General features: G+C 40.3%; 1 pseudogene; it reads right to left on the reverse strand.

Annotated features, from left to right (window-relative positions):
- Positions 1–5,421: 5,421 nt before the first annotated feature.
- Positions 5,422–6,916, reverse strand: LOC101960088 (transcriptional repressor p66-alpha pseudogene; annotated as a pseudogene).
- Between the last annotated feature and the right edge of the window lie 1,196 nt (positions 6,917–8,112).

Raw genomic sequence — 8,112 nt, forward strand, 5'->3', positions numbered from 1 at the left:
CACTTTTACTGAGGCTGCCTTAAACTCAAGATCTTTCTGCCTCAGCCTCTGGAGCTGCAGGGATTAGAAGTGTATGCCACTGCACTCATCTTATATTAAGTTTAAAGTGTTTAGCAGTTACTCACTATATGTCAGGCATAACTCTTGTGAGTATTAGAAATATAGATTTGTATCCATGCAGACAGACTGTTCTTCATCTCCCACAATATCTTTATTCATAAATGATTAAATTGTTTATTTTACAGTTGTGAAAATTCAGAACCAAGACAAATAGGTTAAATAAAATTTTTGTTTACTGTAATATTAGTATTGATGATGGATACAAGGGCAATGAAAACATTACAGAAGCAAAACATATCTGGAATAAATGAGGAGAAATAAGTAGGAGATAGGTACCGGATTTCAAAGTGCATATCATGCAGCATGGAAAATAAAGTTTATGCTTAAACCTAATGGTATTCTTTTGATCAAGAAGAATAAAATGGCATCCTTCATGTTGGACAGGGAACAATATATTATTTAGATGTTTTATATCGTATAAGGGTACACATATTGCTTTCCAAAAAGCAATAATTTGGTCTCAGATTACTCATCAGGATGAAATCTTAGTTTAAAATAAAATGATTTTGTTTCCACTTACACTGAAATTTTATTACTGGAATAACTTGCTATGATGAAAGTACCTATTATTTTTATGCATTTTCCCCCACAGGAATTGAGAAGTGAAAAAATAATCCTTCAATAAGGGAAATATAAACAAAACCAGTTTATAACTTTATCTTGTATATCAGATATTCTCAATTTCATATGAGACATATTTATTCCCAAGGTAAAAATGTACTGGTTTAGCTTAGTTAAATATAATACAATTTATTGAGTACAGCTGTAAAAGTGATAAGCAACTTGCATGATGTTATCCCAAAACTCTATAAAATAAGTCTTCTCCCTGTTTGCACATAGGTACAATCCCTTTCTGCTACTCTACTGATGTCTCTTGTATTTTAATGGTACTCCCCCAACACTTTTACTTTTTTTGGGGGGGTGCAGGAGGAGTATCAGTAATTGAAGCCAGGGGCACTTAAACCTTAAGCCACATACTCAGACCTTTTTATTTTTTACTTTGAGACTGTGTCTTGCTGAATTGCTTAGGGACTTGCTAAGTGGCTGAGGCTGGCTTTGAATTTATTATCATCTTGCCTCAGCTTCCTGAGCTGCTGGGAATAAAGGCATGCACCACTGTTCCCAGGAAGTATATTAATTTTTGCATAATCACATAAATGCAGAAATGAGTAAAAACTAAGATGCTAGACATTAAAACTTTGATAGATTCAAGTCTTTTTTAAGTTAATAAGGAGTATTGCCACATTTTTAATAAAATAATGGGATTTTTTTCTTAATAAAATTTGATTGTAAAAAATAGAAGTATTCAAAATTACTCCATTGACATCAGAACTGTCAAAAGTACAAAACTGAGTGCATAATATAAGTTAGTCATTGTTAATTGTATTCAACAATTAAAGGACTCAGCTGGGTGTTGTGGCACACACTTATCCTAGTTACTTAGGAGGCTGTCCCAGGAGGATCACAAGTTTAAGGCCTACTTCAGCAACTTAGTGAGTCCCTGGGTCAAAATAAAGATAGATGGTGGTAATGGGGAAGTAGCTCAATGATAAGAGTGCCCCTCAGTTCACTCTCCTGTACTGAAAAAAGAAAAATTGAAGGAATCTATGTTTATATGTTTCTATCTTAAAACAGTTTCAGTTTGTTTAAAACAGTTCAAAATCATATAGAATATTTATGATTCTATGTACATTACAATAGTCAAGTTATGCAACCAGCACAGGTGCCCATCAACATAAGAATGGATAAAAATGTGTGGTATATATAAACAAGAGAATTGTACTCAGCCATAAAGTAGAATGAAATCATGGCATTTGTTGGCAAATTAATGGAACTGGAGAACATCATGCTAAGCAAAATAAGCCAGATTCAGAAAGTCAAGTGTTGAATATTTTCTTTTATGAAGAAGCTAGAGAGAAGTAAAAAGAAATTCAAAAAGAAAAATAGAAGGGAAATCAATAGATGAAGTTGCTTGAGAGGGAGGGAGAAGGAGAACATATGGGGACATACTAGTGAACAAATCTAACAAATTATGCTTGATTTTTGTAAATGTACCACAGTGAATCCTGCATGTACACACACACACACACACACACACACACACACACACACACACACACACATATATATATATACATATATTGCATTAATTTAAATAATAATGGTAGAAGTGGGGAGAGCAAGTAAATCAGGTGTACTCTGAATGAGATTGATCAAATTATGAAAGTATGAATGTGGCATAATGAATTGCACCAATAAATAATTTAAAGAAACAAAGACCACTATAAAATAATAGCTTACAACTGGAATGTCCTCACATGTCTCTGGAAATGGCACAGATTGTTGTGAACACTTTAAAAATCTCCATATGTGTCAGTTTAAAAATAGATTTATTTTAATTTAAAAATGAAAGAAATTCAATAATCTTAAAAATATTATAGAACTAGGTAACAGTGGCATACAATTATGTGGTTGGCATTGATAATGCCTTTCAACACTTTGTCTTTATCAGATGAATGGGGAGAATATTAAAATTTGGGCTGTTACTCAGTTATTGTTGAATGAAATAGGAGCTGTAAAATAATAAGTGATGAGCAAGTATGTTACTGTTTCTGAGCTTTTAAACCTGATTCACCAGGAAGTGACTCTAGCCTGAAAAGTGGCATTTCTCTCAATGTAGGAAATTTCTTATCTCAGATCGAGTTGCCTACCTCTCTAGACACTGTTTCTTATCATGGGAGTTCCAAGGGCTTGATTACGATTACAAAAAGTTCAAATACTGCATTATTGAGTACCAAAAGTTTATGAACCAAATGTGAGGAGAATATGGATGAAGTGGCAAGCTGAGTCTAGGGTATGTGGACAGTGTGCTAAACTAATGCTTATGATCTCCCTCTGTCTCTCCCTTCCCTTCTTCCTTCCCACATTTAAATCTCTCACTGCAGGTGTTTCAAAAATTTTAAATGATTCTTAATCATGATTTTCAAGGTTCCTTGTATAATTTTCTATTTTAATTTTTCATTTTCCTGGTTTCAAAAATATAGTGTTTCACTAATCAATGAGATAAGACCTTGAAATCTTAAAAAGAACATAATTATCTTGTTAAGAGCTCTTTGAATCCAGGAGCTCAAAGGCACCTTAGAAATCACTCTTTTGGGTGTATCATGTACTTTGAAATGCCTAATCACTTTTCCTCCACCTAGGTACATTTTTATTTGATGATTCAACCCAATCTTAGTTTATATTTCATTTTAAAAAATATCATTTCATCAACTGTATTATAAGTTAATATTAAAGATAAGTTTACTATAAGATTCAAATATGTCTCTCTTTATAGATATGATCACATCAGAACTTTCCTTATGTTCTATGGTGAAATATGTTCCAAATTAATAGTATCTAGCTAAAGATAAAAATATTCAAAATGGAAATTTTAAAATTCTATGGATGGAATAGGTTGTTAATAGATGATACAGTAGGTAATTCCTTAGCATCAACTGGATGAATCAATTTTTCATTTATTATGATCATTTTTCCTACAGAGAGGATGTGTGCCTAATCATTTTGAATGATTCACAGGTAAACATAAATATGGGGAACTGGAACCAAAATTGTTGGTCTTCAGTAGATCAGAGATTTGCCTCATTAACATATTTTTCATAGATATGTTGCTGAAGTTTATAAATAGATGCAATTAAAGGCTGCCATTTTTTAAATCATCATAAATTTTGTCTTTCTTTCATATAAGTACAGTTGCATTTTTTTTGGGGGGGGCGGTTAAATGAGCCTTTATTGGAATGTTGTAGCAGTTGTGTTTGGAGAAGGTGATCCTACAGAATAAGGATTTTAAACTAAAATCCTTGAATGTATCAGTAGGAAAATGGGCTGGAGAGTAACTAGGGAATGATGGTGCCCAGTCTTCTTGTAGGTAGGTACACAGATGTGCATGTACATGGGATACCCTCACTTGGGCACAGGGGTGGCCCAGCATGTGGTAGACGCAGAATGGCTTCCACTTTTCCTCACAAAACCAATTTTTAAGAAAAAGGGCCAGAAATAAAAAGAAAATAAAACTGAAAGCAGACCTGATTCTTTTAAAAAACATTTATATAGATTCTAAAGTAAAATAGTGAGAGAAATGAAGCCTGAAAGCAGACCTTGACAGCAACCCCCAACTTTAAGGTAAGGCTCTAAATAATCCCAAGTGGAAATCCTTAAGTCTGAGGAAAAGCAGCTTGCCACACACCTGGACAGCACCTTCCAGCTTGGACACACCTGTGCTAGCTCACTGAAAGGTGCACATGCCAGGGTGGCTTCAGATTGTGTCCATCAAAAAGATAGGAAAAGAAAAGGAAAAAAATTAATAAAATAACCACAAAAACAATAACAACAGAAACCCCACAGCAGCCCTCCCCCCTAACTTCCTGCTCAGGCTCCTGGGTGTGGCTGCCAGTTGATTCTCTCCTCCCTGATTTTAGGGCAGCACACCACTTCAGGAATCCCTGGGTCCCTGGCTGGGTCTGGCTGCAGTGTGTTCTTCTGCTACATGTGGGAAGTCTGGGGGTCTCAAACGAGCAGCAATGGAGGCTTTCAGCTGAAGCAAGAGCCATGTTGGCTGTCCCTGTGTCCATTAGTCATCTGGGTTGGGCCAGTCATCTCTGCTGGGGGGCTGAAGCACCATTAGTGAATCACCTTCCAGGTAATCACCTGTCATGCACACAGGCCTGGTGGGTCTGTGTGCATGACAGGGACCCCTGGACCTGCATGGTTTACATTAAACTCCATCATCATGAGATTATTAGGAAAAACAAAACAAAACAAAACTTTAACCTATAGGTTGCCATGGGGGAGGTGGTCGAAGACTGGGAGACTAAGATGGGGAAAAGCAAAAAAGAAAATGAAATGCCTTGCTTGGCTTTAGAAGCCCTGGGTGCCAGCCTCACCTGAGTGTGTCACAGTGTCCAAGATGAACAGGTAGTGTGTGCCTACCTGGAGTGGAGAGAGAAGGCCACAAGAACAGCCAGCCCCTGAGGTCCACTTTTCTGCTGTGTTGGGCAAACTAAAGGCAAAGAAAGTAAGGAAGGAAGCCCACAGAAAGGTCCCTCAGTTCTGATCCCTGCCCACCATGAAGCAGCACCCCTTTTTCCAGCTGTGATGAGGCTCTGCAACCAAGGATTAATATCTTGCTTCAGTAGCAGAGTGGCCATCACTCGCTCTCAGAGGGCAGTGTGGTGTATCCTTTTAGAACAAGGGCCAGTTGGGAGGGAGGAGGAGCCTGTCCTCCACTGGGCCTGGCTCACACTATTTCCACCTGGCCGACTGGGGTATGGAGCATGGTGGAATCATGCAGAAGAGGTATTTTCGCTGGAGATCCACAGCAGAGGACATCTAATGAACTGCCAAGTTTGGACTGACAAATGTCAGGGTCCCCCCTGTGCTCAGGAGCGTTTTCTTCCAGTTGGAGGTGACACTGCTCTTGGCCGTACCTGCAGCTCTCTAGGAATGTCTGCCAGTCCTGCTGACCAGGGTTGTGGCCGAGGCTGTGTTCTGCAGTTTGGGTGACTGGCCGAATGTGTGCAGTACACCGTGGGGTGTTGTGGCTGAGCTTCAGGACAGCTGGCTAGAGGCCTGTACAGCCCTGTTACTCCAGTCTTGGGCCTTTTATGAACCTGCTTCAGGGCTAAGTGGGGAGCAGCAGTGGGATCAGCCTTGGTGGTGGTTGTGGTGGCCATGCCCTGCTGCACAAGGTGCTGTTTAATCTCTTGCTCCTGTTGCAGCGCCTTCACAAAGGCAGCCTTCAGGCTCTAGTATGCTCCACCTTGAGTGCCTTCTTCTGGTTGGATGTCATACAATTCTCTCACATGATGGCCCCACCCTTCTCCTCCTGCCAATGGCATGTGAAGTCTGTATTGTGCTGTGCACACATGTAGGACTCCCGGGATAGCACAGCAGCAGCTGCAGCAGCCAACATCCTGCCTGCTTGTGTCTCCAGTAGGTTCTGCACTACCTCCTCCAGGCCAACAAGGTATATGAACTCATTGTTGGCAGCACTTGGCAGAAAATTCATCTCTGTGGCTGGGGAATCGGGTGGGGGGATCCCCAGCAGTGTCTTCTCTAGTTGTTTGCCTAGTGCAAGCTTGGTGACCACCTATCGGCTGGCTGGAAACTCACCAGAAGTAACCACAGAAGCAACACTGGTAGGGATGGAGTTGGCCTGAGCGGAGGCAGCTGTTGTCCCCTTCAGTGATGCTGGGGTGGGCTGTGGGAGGTTGACAGCAGATTGGTGTTGGAGACATTGGTGACATGGATGAGTCCCTGCTGGATGATTTTCTGTCCCTGAATTTGAATTTGCACACTGGGCACAGAAGCGGGGGTGTGGGGGGGTAGAAGAAGAGGCGGTGGCCCTGTGGTGGAATGTTGCCGGATGTTATGGATTTGCTGGGACCCCCTGACAAGTGGGGGCATGATGATCTGTTATGTCCCCTAAAGTCCCAGCTTAGAAAACACCTGTTGCCCGCCACGGACCGGGGGTGGCGGGATGACACTCGAGTTGAAGAGGTCTGAATTGATGTCTTGCCAACGGGAAGGTTCTGAGTGTCTCACACGAATGGGGGAGGGGTAGTCACAGTGCTCCCATTGGAGCCCGTGGGCTTCCGGGAGGTGGCTTCTTTTGGTATTTGACTCTGCCGCAACTTTTTCAACAATACAAGCTTTGCTTCTTCTAATCTTAGCTCTCCTTTTAGCTGCTTGATCATTCTTTCTTGTTTGTCAGGACTACTTTTCAGGAGAGCCTAACTGCTGGTCTCCTTCAAGGCTGTCTTGGTCAGTACATTCACCCTTGGGTTTGAAGGTTGCTCATTGTCAGAGAGCACAATCGCATGGGGAGAGGGCGGTCTCTTTTCAGACTTCATGTCACTGTGTGAGGTTCACATATCCACTGGCCCGTCACTCACCAGTCCCTCACCTCTTCACATTATGGTGGCCTCTGTTGCCCTCAGCAATCCTTGGGCTGGACCTGCTCCTGGCTCAGGTGTCATTCTTGTATCTCCATCAGAGTTTAAGTCTGAAGCTGACGATCTTCTCTCCATTTTCATTTTCTTGCTCTCCACATCATCCTCTATAGGGTCTGGTTCAAGGCTCATTTCTGATTTAGTGTTCGCCATGCCTCCTCAGTAATTCTAAAGGGCTGCGGGTCCTCTGGGCAATGCATGGGTTCGCGGGTGTTGCGGGGCCAGGCGGCGGAGGGGCCAGGGGCACCAGGCCACGAGTATTTGTTATGCCAGTGGGGCCACCTGTGCCCGCGGCTGCTGCCCCACCCATCTGCCTGCCAGACCGGGCCGCCGGCCAGATCTGCAGTTTATTTTTTGAATAGTGGATATTATTTGATTGCTGATGCAGACTTACAGATACGTGATCCAGAAGAAAATAATCCTTTAATATTATAGTAAGAAAAATATGTGACTTTTTAAAAACCATGGTGTTTATATGCTAAATATGAACTTATAACCTTATGGACTCCCAACAAAGTTTGTAATTAACTGTTATTATTGTTTATATGAATTATACAACATGATATTTGTTGGTAGATAATGTTATCTTAATATATCAGTTAATCCTTTGGAAAGTAATTATTTATTTGATGATGATATCTTAGAAGAAAGTATCCTGACTGCTGTTTTTTTTCTTGTTTCTTAATGCAATTCCTGGCATGTAGCAGGTACTGAATGAATGTTGAATGTATGAGTGAATTTAAAGAGGCTAGTTTTTAAGTCGGTAGCACTGTTTATATCTATTCACTTAATAGTGTTGGATTTCTTCATTTTATATATATATATATATATATATATATATATATATATATAGAGAGAGAGAGAGAGAGAGAGAGAGAGAGAGAGTAATATATCACAATCTTACTAAAGAGTAATTTAGGGTATCTCTCCTATTAAAGAATGGATACAAAATTTAGATTATATTCATTGTTGCTGATAAATA

The sequence above is a fragment of the Ictidomys tridecemlineatus genome, chromosome 2 (assembly GCF_052094955.1).
Source record: "Ictidomys tridecemlineatus isolate mIctTri1 chromosome 2, mIctTri1.hap1, whole genome shotgun sequence".
NCBI lineage: Eukaryota > Metazoa > Chordata > Mammalia > Rodentia > Sciuridae > Ictidomys > Ictidomys tridecemlineatus.